Below are 18,313 nucleotides of genomic sequence, written 5' to 3'. Positions count from 1 at the left end.
TTTCACATAAGGTTGTAATCCATTGTCCTAGGACGCATTAACTAACAGTACATCTTAAACTCTTCGGTGGTTGAATGCAAATGTTGTGACAAGTTCCATGAGAGGATAAAAGTGACAGCACAGTCACCAAGGTGTGGCGGATTGGAAAAGACATGTGTGGGGGGATAGTGCAGAAATTCACTGGCCTGTAAAAGCAGCTATGAATGGTACTCGAAATCGAGCTTTTCAGCACCTGGATAATGGATATACAGTATGGCAGAGAAGTCACTGTGGAATCTAGAAGAAGGATTTCATGTTGTTGAAGGAATGCTCAGAGCTGCTTCAGTGCTCAGTAAAATAAGCAATTTTAAGGCCTGTGCACTCTTGCTAGACTCAGTAGTGAGATGCTGAGCTGTACTTCAGCTTGGAATGCTAAGAAATCCCTCTTTTCAGACCCCTGAGAGTGAATCGCATCACATACAGCAGACAGAATTATTAAAAGAGCTTACATTTTGTGCAGTTTTTTTTTAAATTTCTTTATAATCACCTGCTTCTGTCTAATGAGAATAGTGACACTTAGATAAGTATCAGGATGGTACATAACTCACTCTTGTATGAATCCATATACTTTGGGGGAAATGTAATGAACAGCAATTTTGGCTAAGACATTTGAAGCAGCATTTTTCTTTTATTAAAAGCAAAACCAGCCTATTTACCTTTAAAGAAAACCATTGCGTTAAGGCATGTATGGCCAAACGATGGCCCTCCAGCTGTTGTGTAACTACAAGTCCCATCATGCCTTGCCACAGTTTTGCTATTAGGGAATGCTAAAACTAAAGCAAGGCATGCTGGGATGTGTAGCTTCACAACAGCTGGAGGGCCACAGTTTGGCCATGCCTGCCTTAAGGGGTCTAATTGACAAGACATAGCAATAACTATCATTTCGTCTTTCACCTCAACTTACTATCCCAAGGCTTTTCTGAGAGGTTAATGTGAAATGCGAATGAGTGGCATGATCTGGACATACGTTGTTTAACCTGCTGGAACTTAACAGAGTCTGCCTAGTTTTGTTGGGGCTAATACCATGTTATCATCAGTTATTTATATAGCATACATATTCCGCAGCGCTTTACAGAGAATATTTGAACACTCACATCAGTCTCGGTGGAGCTTACAATCTATATTCCCTACCACATGTACACGCACACACAGACATTCTAGGGTTAATTTTTGTTGGGTGCCAATTAACCTACCAGTATATTTTTGGAATAGTGGAGGAAACCAGAGAACCCAGAGGAAACCCAGCACGGGGAGAATATACAAACTTTGCACAGAGTAATGGTGGGAATCAAACCCATGACCTCAGCGCTGTGAGGCAGTAATGCTAACCATTACACCATCCGTGCTGCCCCAACTAGACAATATTGTAAAAAATATGCATGATAAAAACCAGTCATAACTTTATTTTTGTGCATATCGTCTCGTGTGTGTATGTACTATGACATTGACAATGTGCTCGTGGTAATGAGAGCCATGCTGCGGAATGCAGCATGACCCCTGGTCTCCCATCCCCAGGCTGTTTCGGTGCGGCTGACATCGGCACTTGCCGTTGCCAGCACCCCATCCAGGTAACAGGGCGAATGACCTTGCTGGGTACACATATCGTCTTTTCCCCCTTTTTCTAGATTAAAAGTCAGTACTTGGAACTATCTGGGTTGCAGGTTGACAACTGCAGTGGAGCCCCCTGCAGATTTCAGTATATATCCTAGTACAATGTATAAAAGAACAAAACCTTTTATTAGCTATAATTATTTATTTATTTATTTTCAGTTTCTTATATAGCGCAGCAGATTCCGTTGCGCTTTACAATTGTAGACAGTGATAAAACAAACTGGGTAACAACAGACAGACTTGGAGGTAGCAGGGCCCTACTGCAAGCTTACAATCTATATTATGTGATCTATACCATGTTAAAGCAGTTGTATTGAAGTATATTTTATTGAAATCTGAGGAGCTTTAAAGAAATGGTTGATTGTAATTCACAGTAACGACTTCAGGTTCTTATTAAATAATAAAGGATAGAATGAAACACCTGCTCATGTTTTAAGATTTAACAGTAAGGGATCGGTAAAAATGGACAAAGGGTCTGATTCAGAGATCTACACTAATGATGATGCAGCTGCAAATGTCTATGCAATAACAAAAATGCATACCCTCCAACAGTACCGATTTAGCCAGTACAGTACCTTTTTTTCTTACGGCCTGTACCGGCTAAAACCCTCTGTACTGGTTTTAGCTGCACTGCAGCGCTTGACGCAGGAACCTCCTCCCGCCTTCACCTCTCTCTCAGCCGAGGAGGCCGTGGGGACTCTGGGAGGTGTAGTATCTGACACCACCATCTGTGCACCCGGGAGCTTGAGGGGGAGCCGTCAAAAAGGACTACAAATCCCGAGGTGCCCCACAGGGGAACGCGGCAGGCCCACCTCCCCCTGCTCAGGGTGCTCAGGGATAGGCTAAGGTGGGATGAATGTCAGCCTATGGGGAGTGCGCAGGTACAGTGAATCACCGGGCACGGCACGCAGCAGAAGAGGAACAGCGCCGGGCGGGGGACGTGGGGCAGGGCAGGTAAGGTGATTTGCACGGGGAGCTGTGTGACTCGTGCTGCTGCCCCGGAATATCTTCCCGCTTACATACAGAGAGAGTGTAAGGAGGGGGGCATGCTGGGCACTTATCAACAGGAGCAATGCTGTCCCCCCAGGACGGTACTGGGAGCAATGTGCAGGATTGACCATTACATACCCTCCAAATGACTGTACCATTGAAAGTATAGGAAAGGGGGCTTGACCATGCCCCCTTTCTCAGCGGTCATGCCTCCTTTACGATTGTGTACCGATTTCTGCCCCTCAGATGTTGGAGGGTATGACAATGTCCAAAAAAATACACAGATGCTACAGCCGCCTAGATTTCTATTAAGATGCCCACCGATGGCTTTGCATGCTTCAGTGGCTGCATACAAAGAGGCTGCATTGGTCTCTGATCTCTCAATTACGAGGCTTCTGAATAGCACTAAGGGCACACAGCATGGTCACAGGAAGTGGCACGACAGAAACATTGCAGCTGTATATGAGTTTGATGTGCAGGCTGAGACACGACCCAAAAATGGTCATGCAACACTTTTTAGCTGCCATACCACGTTACCTTTCCAAATGGTGCCTGACTCATAGACCGTCATCTCAAGCATGTGCAGAGTAACTTAAATGAATGCCACAATGGTATTATGGTTCTGTGGGGGAGATGTATCACACGATAGGCATTTCCATAATGGGTGCAGTGTGCATGGGGCACACGGGCCCCTGGGTTCAGGGGGGCCTACACTGTACCCATAGATTATACTTACCATTGCGGAGTCCCATTGAGACATCTCGGCAACAAATACACAAATCACTCGAAAAATGGCCACCGTGGCCATTTCCGAGTGCTTTGCACATGTGCACTGGATGTCCCCGTGAAAAGATGCAGGTGCCATGTTCCCGGAGACCTGAACATGCGCAGTAGACTCTGGCATGTGGGTCATCTCCTCTCTTAACATGCCCCTGTATCACACTTTCTAAGGAGTGGAGAAGAGTAGAAGCTACCCAAAGGAAGCGTTCAGGAATAAAGGTCTGGCAAAAATTGCCAATGCCGGGGAAGCCATGCCGCTTCACCTATACCTATGAACAACACCTCTTTGTGATTAGATGATTTATTAGGTACTGTCCCTCAAAAGTGGGACTGTACAATCATGCAACTTGTAGCCTACATAAGCACTGGCACAGTAGCATACATCAATTCCTAATAGGGTATATATATCCTGAAAGGGTACATATATATATATCCACTTATCACCTAGCATTTGCATCATTCTAAATCCCACACATACACCGTTATTACTATCAATGTTATTATTACTATGAGCCAATGTGAGTGGCATTGTGCTCTGACTCGTAATCACAGAGCAGTGTGGGAGAGACATTAACTACTGGGACACACTGAGAAGCCGAGAGTTCTAAATGCAATAGAAAGTGTACAGACAGAAACAACTGTACAATTATACTCCTGTGCATTCTTATAACAAATGATGACATGTGTTCATTAGAATGTATTGAAGAGCTGTAGCCACTTGTAGTGGACAGTACTTCTGGAGGATTCAGTGCAGAATAGTCAGACGTGAACATTAACTCTGACTTCCAGCAAAGTAATACCAGTAATGTTATCAAACAGTAGCAACTGCTTCATGTGTTTACTAAAAATGTCAATGTAATGCTGCTTTCCCACTGCAGAGCCGGTTAAAGTACCAGTATTTTTAAACGGTATTTAAAACGGTATTAGCATTCACATTGCACTAGATTACCGTTTTAAATACCGTTTAAGTGCTATTCACATCACAGTGAACCGTTAAAAAAAGAGTGCTTGTCTTTCATAAGCCCCCCCCTCCCCTGGTACCTTTCCTGGACCCCCTCTCCCTCCCCTGGTACCTGCCCTGCACCCCCCTCCCTCCCCTGGTACCTGCCCTGCACCCCCCCTCCCTCCCCTGGTACCTACCCTGCACCCACCCCCTCCCCTGGCACTTACCTGCGTGGAGGATCCGGGCAGCGGGGTTCGGCATGGGCACAGCACTTCAGGTCCCTCCCTGGGGCTGATGGATGCAGGGCAGTGGGGAGGCAGCGGGTGAGGTCTATTTGTGATCCAGGCAGTCCCTGGGGCTGATGGTAACTAGTATGCGCATATGTCATGAGCGGCTCATTTATATGCACGGCGCTCATTACAAATGTGCATAGTGGGAACTACTAGTTACCATCAGCCCCAGGGACTGCCCGGATGCCAAATGGACCCCACCCTGCTGCCTCCCCACTGCCCTGCATCCATCACCAGCCACAGGGAGGGACCTGAAGTGATGTGCCCATACCGGACCCCGCTGCCTGGATCCCCCACGCAGGTAAGTGCCAGGGGAGGGGGTGGGTGCGGTGCAGGTACCCTTCCAGGAAAGGTACCAAGGGAGGGGGAAGTAGTGTGGGATTTTAAATACCGTTTAAGAGGCATTCCCACTGCCTTAAAAACGGTATTTAAACATGTAGGACTCTGCTTTTTAAACGGGTTAAAATACCGGTTAACTTTAACCGGTATTTCAACTCTGGCGCTTTCCCACTGCAGCCTTAAATGGTAAATTGTGGGGAAAAAACGGCAATTTACCATTTAAGAGCTGCAGTGGGAAAGGGGCATAAAACAGGCCATACTCTAGCTGTTGCTATATGAGCTGGTGTGGGACAAGTATTACTATGAGCATCTTGTCACTGCTCTATTACCAAGTCTGACATGAGGACATTATGATTCTGAGAGTAGATGCTGGGTTAGAGATTATATTTTAATGGGTTGTTATCATGAACTGTTGTTAATTAGAGTGACATTTGTGACATATTATTGTTGGCATTTATTAACCAATGTACCCATTTTAGTTATTGTTAATTAGATACGAGTTTCCAGAATTACAAATTTTTTCATAACAAGCTATATACCATTTTTCTTCTAGACTGAAGACTAAAAAGCCATGCCACAATGACTTGGTATCTAAAGACATGCAATACATACATAGGCAATGAAAACAAACCAAATTCTATTACATACTATACAGTATTTACTGTGTGTGTGTGTAAAAATATATATATATTAATTAAATGACAAGAAGAGAGGGGCACACGCTGATAAGTATCACACAAAGTCAAATTTACTAAAAGGAGTATCAATAACATACATGGGGCTGCCATGCTGAATCGAGGAAGTCACTCTCCGCCTCCGTGCTTCACAGACTCTGGTATCTGGAACATGATGTCACAGTGTCCACACTTCTCCATAAATATGTATATATATATATATATATATATATATATATATATAAACACAGAAAAATAGTGCGCAAGTCCTTAAATCCTCCTTTTCAAATAGAGGGTAATTAAATCCCACTTGTCTGAATCTCCTTAGCACAGCACTTAGGTCTCAACTGGACAGGCAGCTTCTTCAATTATCCCTTGCGGGCACCTGGATCCACAGGCGAAATCTCAAGAACAACAAAGCAAAGAAGCGCTCCATAGTGCAGAATCACTTGATAAAAACTTTTTTATTGTATCCACACTGGATAAAAGGTGAATGAGTAGAACGTACCCCAAATAGCGGTTCACACAACCGCAGATGTTAACAGCATGGATGTTTAAACTGTATCACACAGTACTTGCCAGAGCGGTTACACTCACTGCACACGATCAACGCCAGGCCACGACCCTACGTGTTTCGTCACCAGGACTTCGTCAGAGGAGCGCTTCTTTGCTTTGTTGTTCTATATATATTTATATGTCCAAATAATTGCGCAAAGTCCCAAGTGGTTTTAATTTGTGCAGCTAATCTCCAATTCAGGGCTCACCTGACAATCGAAATACCCTCAGGTCGACAATGGAAACACCCTAATTTACTTATTTATTTATTTATGCATTTACAGTACTTTGATGGGTGCTTTTTATACATAGATATACAGTATATACTAGATAGGTAGATAGAAACATATATCGTGTATAAACATGCCTTAACATTTAACAGAACATACATCATGAAGAGCACCTCATGAAGCACATAAATGAAAGTGGCAGCTATCATAAAGTTTTTTCCTCATTGTTTGCTGTTTCCCGCAGCGATAAGTGCCATCTTGGATGGACAGATGCTCAATAATCAAGTCAGAACCATCCAGTTTCATATTCTGGTCTCTGTTCTCAGCTAATCTAATGTGATGCTACTGTTCTCCTCTGCACTTTGCTAGCAGGATTGTCTGTCATCATAATCATGCTACAGTGAGCTCTCGTCAATTTTATAGCACATACATAGTTAGTTCATAATACAATGCAGTTGAGCTGCTGGCTGTCTGGATGCTTATAGGAGATCGTACCATTAGAAGTGACGGAAAGAGGGGAAATAATACTAACATTATTCTCTGCCTGTCACAATTAGATAACAGGCATTGGGTATGTATCAATCATTCCTTTCACTGCATTACTATATATATATATATATATATATATATATATATATATATATATATATATATATATATATATATAGCTATTTTTGTGCAGGCTCCAGCAGGAACTGTGGCCCTTATTCTAGCTCACTCTTTCTGACAAAATATTTCTTAGATTGACAAAACCATGAGCACTGCAGGTGAGGCAGGTGTGACTTGTGCAGAGATAATTAGATTTGGGTGGGGTTTTACACCTGCCTCACCTGCAGTGCACATGGTTTTGTCCATCTAAGAAATATTTTGTCAGAAAGAGTGAGCTAGAATAAGGGCCACAGTTCCTGCTAGAGCCTGCACAAAAATAGCCCTGTATATATATATATGATAATTTTTAAACAGTTGAATAACATTTACATTTATAAACACTGTGGGTGTTGTTTAGCAAAGCTTGGGGAGAGATACAATTGTGAGTGGTTGGCATACCTCCCAACTTTCAAATATATGGAGGAGGGACAGATGGATGTGCGCCGGAGGCGTGGCCTAATCAAAGGGGCATGGCCTATACTCGCGGCTCTCCCATGAGGCCACGCCCCTGTTTTGACGCTATGGGGGCATGACCCAGAGGCTCTGTGAGCCTCTAGCCATGCCCCAGCACCCTGGCTGCAGGAATAGACGCTGTGCGCATGCGTACATCCTTTATTCCCCGGTGCTCAGCAGCCAACAGGGGGACTCCCAACAGCCCCCCCCCTCACAGCGGGACACTGCAGGCCGCGGGATGGATGTGGGAATGTTCCCGAAAACTGGGACATTCCCGCGGTAATTGGGACGGTTGGGAGGTATGGGTTGGTGGTCCAGGACAAAGTTAAATTAAGTGATAGGCAAACCCAGTGCTAGTGTTGCCAATCATAGAACATGTGGACAATCAGAAGCACAAATGGACCTAAGGATTAAAGGTAGGCAAAATGTTATCTTAGTGGTGACATGAAACAAAATTACTGGTAGGACACTGTGGTTCAAAAAAGTTTGTGAACCATTGCCCTAAGCAGTGGCGTCACTACGGGAGTGTGGCACTCACAGAGCTGCACTCACACCTGCACCCCTGTGTCTGCAGTACGCACGTCCCTGCCAGCAAATAGCAGCATATGAGAAGCACTTGTGTAGACAACTTACTTATATATGAACCCCTTCAGTGGCAATTCCAAGAATTTTCCGGGCTGTGCCTCAGTGCCCAGTCTGGTAAGCCCGGAAAATTCTCGAGATTGCCACTGTTTAGAGCCGGGCAGTGCTGCTGAGTTCACTCACTGATCTCAGGCAGCTTCGGCGCAATGGCCGACGACGTAGCTTCATAGAATTAGAAGAAGGCTCAAGCTACATTAATATGATGTGTTTTACGCTTTTCATTTCAATTCATAAAAGATTCAGTGCAGTGGCGTAACTATAAATTTTGCTCCCCCCAGCCAAAACAGTTTCTGGCGCCCCCCCCATGCCCCTTAAACATTACGTCACATAATAATGCCCCTTGCACTATATGCCACATGCCGTCATTAAACTTATACTCCACAAATCTAAATGCACCTTACACTATGGCCGGAATTTCATGCCGCCCGAGTTCAGTGCAGTGCAAGATATCCGCTGAATTATGATGTTTTTTAAAGTGGAATTAACTTACAAGGCATGGTTTTGCCTTGTAAGTTAATTCCCCTTTAAAAAAACGTCAGAATTCAGTGGATATCTCGCACTACATTGAACTCGGGCGAGATGTCCGCTGTCGACGAGGTCGCACTGCCGCCAGAAAAAGGATGTGACCTCACTGAGAGGGGGAAAGGCTTATTGGGAATAATGCTCCCACAAGCCATGCCTCCCGTTTTTATCACTATGGAGGCATGCTAAGCGCTCTGTGAGCTTCTGGCATGCCCCCAGCCCCTCAGACAGATGCTAACGCATGGACACGCAGACGCCGACAAACAGACAGATACTGACAAATGAACAGATCCTAAAACACGGGCGCTGACAAGTTGATACATGGACGCCGACACAGACACATATGTTGACACATGGACACTGAAAGAAGCCTATACACAGGAATACGCTGACACACGGTCTGCACATAGAGACACTGATGCTGACAGACACTGACATACAGAGACATAACACAGACACTGACACAAATATGCTGACATGTGATGACACAGACACTGAATGCTTTGCATCCCACTGTAGAAAACCAGGTTTTGAAAGAGTTAACCTTATTGTTGTGTTCAGCTCCTGTGCTGAAGCCTGTAGAAGGGGAGGGCTCTGTAACCGGAGTGCAGGGGAATAGAAGGCAGAGCAGGACGGTCAAGAACAGAAAGCAGGGAGAGGAATGATGCTGCAGCTGCCCAGCCTGCGCGGAGGGACGGAGGTTGTGTGTACTGTGTACACAGAAACAGTTCCTGCCTGTAATGCTGCTGCTGCTGGGAGGAAGGGAGGGAGAGAGACGGAGTGAGACAGGACAGACCTCACCTCAGCTCTGCAGGTTAGAGTGAGAGGCTTCCGGCGCCTACGCAGCTCCCGCTCCTCCAAGCAGTGGCGGGGGCTGCCTTACACAAGCTACGCCACTGATTCAGTGCTCCCTTATGACAGCTCCTCTCCTTCTGCGGAAATGCATGTCAGCAGGGCCATCTTGACGGCATTGTGGGCCCTAGGCGAAGCAATGCACTGGGGCCCCTACTTAAGTAAAAACAATGGTACTTGTTTTCTAGAAGGGCGCCCATCGCGGGCATCGCATGTACATCGCATGCCATTATAATGGCATGCGATGCGATGGATGCGATGGCCGCGATTTTACATAGAAATGCATGGTAAAATGTAAATCGCGTCTGTCACATCGCATGCGGCCAAAAAATCGCATGCGATGCGACCAACGCGATTACCAATTTTACATAGTGTGAAATGCTCCCCCCAATTGTTAACGCCACCCCAGGATCAACGTCAACCCGAAGCGTGGCGAGCGCAGCGAGCCCGCGAGGGGCGGCGGTACGCGTCCTACGACCTTTTCATACCCCCACTAATCACTTCGGCGTGGAGTTGAGAATAGAAAGTGTGGCGAGCGCATCGAGCCACCGAGCCCGAAGCGTGGCGAGCGCAGCGAGCTCCGCGAGGGGCCGCGGAATACGAGCCCGAAGTGTGGTGAGCGAAGCGAGCCCCGCGAGGGGACACGGAATACATGTTAAGTAATCCGTGTCCGCTCGCCACGCTTCGGGAGTGTTTTCCGCGTCCCCTCGCCACGCTTCAGGCTCGGTGGCTCGCTGCGCTCGCCACACTTAGTGGGGGTATGAAAAGGTCGGAGGACACGCACCGCCGCCCCTCGCGGGCTCGCCACGCTTCGGGTTGACGTTGATCGCGGGGTGGCGTTAACAATTGGGGGGCCATTTCACACTTCAGGGTGGGTATTTGGGGTCTGTGGGCCATTTAACATTGTTCCCTATGTGAAATAGGGTCAATTGGGCCATTTAACATTGTTCCCTATGTAAAATCGCAGTAATCACGTCGGTCGCATTGCATGCGATTTTTTGGCCGCATGCGATGTGGCGAAGCGATTTTTTTCCTTGCGATGCCTAAGATCAAAATCGTGGGCGCCCTTCTAGGAAACAAGTACCAAAAAAATTTAAATATTATAACCCTTTCCATCAGCTATCAGCCATCCAGCAATTAGCATATGTTTGTTCGGGCTTTGGCGCAGCCTATCTATTGTGATCATAGGCGTGCGCAAGGGGGGTGCCGGGGGTGCACAGGCACCTCCTAATGACCCCCAGCACAATTGCAGGCAGCACCTCCTATGACCCCCTCCCCTGGCCAGCTAGCAGTTGCTGCGTTGGGCTGGCCTGGCTGGCTGGGCTCCTTCAGGATTCAGCAGTCAGTACGAGTCTATTCAAAAGGGGGCGGGGCCACGGGGGTCCGTGATTAGGCCACGCCCCCTGTATTTTCCGGTGCCCGGGTGGACTCGTGCAGCAGCTGCAGGCTTAGCTGGCTCCTGGCTGAAGATGTGTGCAGAGACTGGGGACCAGTGAGTAAGTGTGTGTGAGTGTGACATATATTGTGATGGAGTGGGCTGTGTGTGAGAATGTAGTGAGGGGAACAGGGGGCCTAATTCAGGATTGCTCACTAAGCAGCAATCTTTTGCTGCTTAGCAAGCAGAACACCGCCTGCCCAGAGGCGTAACTACTTTTTTTGCGCCCCCCCGTCGGACATTTTGCGGGCCCCCCCGAAATATTAACCTCATTGCCCCCGTCCCCATTGCCGCTGGCGCTTCTGCCTCTAACCCGACACGCAGATCTGTGTCGGGTGACGGGCGGTCCCCGGCTCCGGCACTAATATAATAACAGACACTCGGAAAATGGCTGCCCCCATACAGCATTATGGGGGCAGCCATTTTCCGAATGTCTGTTATTATATTAGCACTGCAGCCGGAGCCGGGGACCGCCCATCACCCGACACAGATCTGCGTGTCAGGTTAGAGGCAGCGGCGCCGGCGGCAATGGGGTAAGGAGGGGGAGGGCAGGAGTCGGGACCAGGTGGTAACTATAGTCCCGCAGACCCCCCAGGCGCCCACACCTGCCTAGCGCCTCCCCGCCACCGCGGGGGCTGCGGGACGATAGTTACGCCACTGCGCCTGCCGAACCCCTGTGTAATGTGAATATGGGTCAGTATGTGCTAATATTATTCACTACGCTCTGTGTAAAGTTAATATGGGTCACTATGTGCTGTGTAATGAGAATATTGGTCACTGCGCACTGTATAATGTAAATATGTGTCACTATGCGCAGTGTAATGTGAATATCGGTCACTATGTGCGAATATTGGTCATTACATGCTGTGTAATGTGAATATCGGTGAATATCGGTCAATATTGGTCACTGCGCACTGTGTAATGTGACTATGGGCCCAAGCGCTGTGTAATGTGACATTTACCGCTGCTCTGCCGGACCGATGATGAGGTGAGTAGAATTAAATTGGGTGAAGAGTGTACAGCGTGTGGGGCCCCCAGCGACATTTATGTGGTAGCATATGTAATAGCCATTACAGTGTGTGATATAATATGTAATGGGTATTATGGTGTGTGGCATAATGTGTAATGGGCATTATGGCACAATGTGTAATGGGCATCACGGTGTGAGGAGTAATGTGTAATGGGCATGGCATAATGTGTAATGGGCATCATGGTGTGAGGCGTAATGGGCATCACGGTATGAGGCATAATGTGTAATGGGCATCACGGTGTGAGGTGTAATGGGCATCATGGTCTGAGTCATAATATGTAAGGGGCATCATGGTGTGAGGTGTAATGGGCATCACAGTGTGAGGTGCAACATGTAATGGGCATCACAGTGTGTGTCACAACATGTAACGGGCAGCACAGTGTGAGGTGTAATGGGCATCACGGTGTGAGGCATAATATGTAATGGGAATTACATTGTTTGGTATGTGTATTGGGAATTACAGTGTGTGGCATAATGTGTATTGGGCATTATGGCATGTGGTATACTATGTAATGGTTGTGTGACTTGTAATAGGCATTATGTTGTAAATTTTTGTCACGCGCCTTCAGCACGCACTGTCCCTATTATCCCTATTTTACAAAAATTTGTCAACCCCTGGCATAATGTGGAATGTCCATTACTGTGTGTGGCATTATGTTTGATGGGCATTATGGTGTGTGGCATTATATGTAATGGGCATTATGCTGGGTAGCATTATGTGGAATGGGCATTACTGTGTGGCATTATGTGTTATAGGCATTATAGTGTGTGGCATTATGTGGAATGGGCATTACGGTGAGTGGCATTATGTGTAATGGGCATTACGGTGAGTGGCATTATGTGTAATGGGCATTACAGTGTGTGGCATTATGTGTAATGGGCATTACTGTGATAGGCATTATGTGTGATAGGCATTATGGTGTGTGGCATTATGTGTAATGGGCATTACGGTGAGTGGCATTATGTGTATGTTCAGAATCCCGACGCCGGAATCCCGACCGGCGAAATGCAGACACATTCTTCCTCCGTGGGTGTCCACGACACCCCTGGAGGGAGAATAAATTAGTGTGCCGAGCGTAGCGAGGCACCGGGCCCGCTGTGTGGCGAGCGCAGCGAGCTCGCAAGGGGGGGGGGGCGATCCACGTCCCCCCCTTGTCGGCATTTCGGCTGTCGGGATTCCGGCGTCGGGATTCTGAACGCCGGGATCCCGACCGCCGGGATTCAATACTGAATCCACATAAATAAGTCACCTTCTATTTAGTTTGAATTGGTGCCCAGTAGGCGGTAATGGACACGCCCAGTAGGCGTGATGTACACACCCTTCCAATGGTGCACCCCCTAATAAAATGGGCTGCGCACGCCTATGATTGTGATGTCTGTGTTAATTGTTTCTATGTGAGTTTGAGAAATAAGAAGATGGAAAGTTTTGTTTGTGTAAGAAAATTGCAGATTTTATTGAAAATAAGGTTTTTGCTGAAAGTTAGGGAATGTATAATAATTGACTTGGTGCTTTGGTGGAGAAATGCACTTATATGGGGTCCCCTGGACAGGGAAATTCCACTGCAGTGTCACAATATGAGATTCCCGACAGGGATTCAGGTAAGTAAGCATACTTACAGCCAGTAACTGGCTGTAGGCTGGTAGAGACGGTTTCCCAGCAGCTCTGATTTTTGACACAATCAAAGCAAGAGGCACCAGCAAATCCCTGCTTGAGGGCCCTTTGAATTGTAGGGCCCAAGGGCAGCTGCCTAGTAAACCCATGCGTTAAGATTGCCCTGCTTGTCAGTAATGAGCCAATATTGCATTGCTGTCAGTCAGGGGGTGGCTTCCTTGTAGATGATACAGAGCATGTGCCTGAATTTGCAATGACGCACCAGTGTATTCTGCCAAATGCATGTGTTTGGCTTTTTCAGGTGTCTACAATGTAGTAAATGTATGTCAAGCAATGGTGCTCTTTGGCAAGTGGAATTTTCAGGGTAATACAAACATAATTTTTTATTTTAAAACAAAAAATGAATAATGAATGAAACAAGATAAAGTGTGGAGGGAATTCATTTCAGGAGCATTCATTGGTGTGTGATACTGTATATTGCTTTGCCAGTCTCACCAGTTTCAGGCAAATAGCGTGCTCATTTTAAGATGCACCTATGCCAAGGTAAAAGGAGCTGTAAACAAACATGCCGCATGTACTAATAGCAGATTGTCCCTTCACCTGGATTTAAACCACTAGTGATGTGGTTCCCAAACATTTCTGAGCCACGGCACCCCTAGGCCAATGGTTTCTTTTTGGAGAATTCAGAAAAAAAAAGATTAAGTTAAGCAAATTGTGTTTATACGTCATTCTCAGGTTCAGCTATGTGGTGAGGAACAGGATTCTCTTCTGTTTGTCCATAAATTTTATGACTGGAAGCCATAAGCACTGCTTATGCTTATGAATTTGGCCATAAATCGTTTAACTTGGTCCTGGACCCCCAACCTGAGGCACCCCTGCAAATGCACCAAGGCAAGCAGTTTGGGAAACACTGACAACCATTTTACAGAATTTAGTGACAAAGTCTACAGTCCTTTATTTCCCATGATATTCAGAATCTATGACTGTGATCTTGCTCTCATGATAAATTGTATTCCGTAACTATATAAAACTTGCTGAGCTATCACTTAAGCTGTTTTTTACTATGCATAGAGTAGCTTGCCATAGATTTCTGTATCGAAGGTCTAGTAGACAAATCATGTTCCTCATATCCTTCTATGACAGTATCCAGTGGTGGAACTTGTGGATGGTGGGCCCAGGGGCAAAGAAAATAATTTGGGCACCCCTCCTTCACCCCAACCTAAGTTCACAATATGCAACATGGCAGTGGGTTACAGGGAGAGGCAGAGGTCGACAGAGAGAGGCAGGGGGAGGCAGAGTGTAACAGGGAAAAACAGTGGGTGACAGAAAGAGGGTGATGGTTTTCAATGGGCCTCTTATTCCTCAGGGGCCCCAGTGCACTGCACCTGCTGCACCAATGGTACTGTAGTTCCTCTGACAGTATCACCTATTTACCCTATGTCCCACTTACTGCTTTTCACTTTTATCTGCATGCCTAGACAGAACCTTCATATTCCAACACCAAGGACATAAACCTCAATCATAGGGCAACATAGCTACATACATAATTTATATTACTGTGGGGTGCATAAAGCCTGTCCATCCACTTCAAAGGCCCTTGTATGCTCTAAAAATACACTCGTGGCAGAGGCTGGCATACTGTATGCAGTGTTTTCATTTCTGTAGATTATGGGCCAAACAGAGCTTCAATGGGAGGAGAACCAGAACCTCCACAGTAGGTTGACCAACATTGCTAGCCACCCTCACTACTGGCCCCATTGCTCAACTACAGAATATGCTGGAGCTATGAAAAAATTATATAAACAATGATAACAGCCAGATGCGCTACCCTGGTGTCAGTACCACCATTGATAACAGTTCAAGTCTTCCATTTAATCTGGCTATTAAAATAATATATTATGCTAATTTCTCAAAATAGTTTAAGATTGCAACCAATTGGCACTCCTCTGAATATGTGTAGCAGGAGAGTCACTGCTGTTAATAACCCTTACAATGCCAACATCTATGTGAAAGATGTGCAAAATATCCGTTAATAATGCCAGCTTCGCTCATATTTATGATATAAATTCAAATGAAAAATGTTGTATCATAAAAGAAAGATTAGATTTCCTATATAAAGGTAAACATTACAGGTCATTATGATGAGTACATGGGTTTGGCAATTTCCACACCTGTTTTGTCAAATTCACTTGGCACTCAAAGGGTTAAATGTAACAATGATCATGCTGAATGAACTAATTAAGTTAAGTAAAAGACATTATCAACACATATTAGTCAATTAAAATGAAAAGCTTAGAGAAGATAGTCAATCCATTGTACTGTATTGTGCTTGGAGTAGCTATGAAAAAAATCTGTGAAATCTTGTAATCAAATAATAAAAGCTTCAGAATGTTTTGTGGCGATCAAGCAACAATTTGGAAGGGAGTAGATTACTAAATGAAATCTCTGTGAAAGGGGTATTCAATGCTATGACGGCAAGCAGTGCCGATATTCTACTCCCTCCCCTTCACTCGCCGTTTCAACCTTGTCCGTTTCATTGGGTGAGGTGGAAACGGCGAATGTGCCCATTAAAATGGTGGGGCTCCTAACATAATGCAGCGGAACCTCTGACGGCGAAGATTCCGAGCAAACATTGAACATGGCGAGGTGGTTGGATGGTGAGGATGGCTTTTCCTCTCCAAAAATAAGCTATCCTCGAGGTACAAACCCCCTTTGCCGCGGTATTGAATATACCTCAGTATGTTGATAAATATGGACCCATTGACATTAAGCAAACTTTATACTTAGATTGTCATTTGAAGACTGCGTGTTAAATTGCTAAATTATTTAAAAAGTATTATCCAATACATCTAATGTTCTTGACTTCCTAATACTAAGAAGTGCTACAGTCAGCTGTAGTCAGTTTATAATCATATATGTCTATCTCTGAATCCTGCCATGAAGGGCTTCACCTGCTAAGTCAGTGTTCAGTTTAGTATATTAAACTAGCAATTAAGTAATTATTAAGCGTAGGCGAACATTACATTCCAGTGATACTACTTTCAAGATGATCCATAGATCTAAATCCTCCGGTGTTGTACATGTTGTGAACATTCCCAATTGGGCTAATTCAATCACAGCACTATCTTAAATAATGTCTCATTACCAAATAATTATACATGTGGTGATTCCCCAAGATTGCAAATTAAAGATGTGCTTTACATACAGAATCAATAAAGAAAAGGAAATCAGATTATTTCAGCCATGGAAAGATTTAAATCCTATTACATATTGTGGAAATACATATACTAATAATGTACTGACTATACTGTACATAGATCTGCTGTGAGCCTTTACCATCTGATCCTGATCCACAGTCTTTACCATAGACACATAAACAAATACTGTAGACACACCCATGAGTCATCAGTTACATACAGAACATACATGTATACCTCCCAACAGTACCCTCTCCAGGAGGTACACAATGCTCTGCTTCTGGACTTCCCTCTTAATGTATGATTACCATCACCTGTGGTGAAGCATCTTTCTTATCAGTTAAATTGTTTAAAACAGAAGATGGCAATCATACATTGAGAGGGGAGTCCAGAAAGAGAGCATTGTGTCCCTCCTGGAGAGGGTCATGTTGGGAGGTATGGATCAGGGACGTTCGGTGAGGTAAATGGCTGAGGAGTCCCTGGCAAGTACCAGAGCCAGATATGCACACAATATATATGAACCCAGTGGTACATGCCTGCATTATACACATGTGCAGCAGTATACACTGCTGGCAGTGGCGTAGCTACATTTTGGGTGCCCCCCACTGCCCTGCCAAACACCCCCCCCCCCGCCGCCCATGCAACCCCCCCCAATCCCCCGCAGCCTTACCTATCTCGCTGGTCCCGGGGGCTCCGTTCTTCTGCTGAGGACCACCACAAAATGTCCACCCCCATTCAGCAGACAGTTTCAGAGAACTGTGTGCTATATGGGGGCGGCCATTTTGTGGTGGTTCTCAGCAGAAGAACGGAGCCGCCGGGACCAGCGAGATAGGTAAGTCTGCGGGGGATTGGGAGGAAGTGTAACTATAGCACTGCAGCCCCCGGCGCCCCCACATGCACAGCGCCCCCCCCCGCGGTGGCGGGGGGCTGCAGTGCTATAGTTACGCCCTGACTGCTGGAGATTCGATGAGTTTTGATAAGAGATGTGCAGAAAAGGTAGCTAGGTGAGGCACTGCCTCACCTACCATAGACGTTTTACTCCAGAGTTTTGACTATAAAAATGATTAGAATAATAAAAATAAGATTGTTTTTATATTTTATTTGTATTTTTGACATATTTAAAAAATTAAAAACTCCAGCATATAGGCTAGTATTACAGGAAAGGCTGTGCCTCACCTGCCTCACCCCACCGCACGCCACTGGTATGGATCTATTGATCTGCCGATGTACAGATGGATCAGGCAGCTAGTTCTTCATACACAGTGCCCGATCCATCAGGATTGACATAAAAAAATGGATGGCACATTTGCATGTGCCTGCCCACTGAGCTGTCAATCATCGCCGGCTCCCGTTGCGGCTGTACAGGTGGTCACCAATATATGTTTAGATAAACTGAGCATCGGTTTTGTTGCACAGCTGATGTAATATATCTTTGAACGATGCCATTCACAGATATAGGACTCGTACACAC

General features: G+C 45.7%; 1 protein-coding gene across 1 annotated transcript in view; it reads right to left on the bottom strand.

Moving 5' to 3' along the window:
* CNTNAP2 (contactin associated protein 2) overlaps positions 1-18,313 on the bottom strand; it is a 1,678,538-nt gene that overhangs the window by 188,623 nt on the left and 1,471,602 nt on the right. The window lies entirely within an intron of this gene.

Source organism: Crinia signifera, chromosome 5 (assembly GCF_055691185.1).
Source record: "Crinia signifera chromosome 5, ASM5569118v1, whole genome shotgun sequence".
Lineage (NCBI taxonomy): Eukaryota > Metazoa > Chordata > Amphibia > Anura > Myobatrachidae > Crinia > Crinia signifera.
This window is presented reverse-complemented; position numbering and strand designations above follow the sequence as displayed.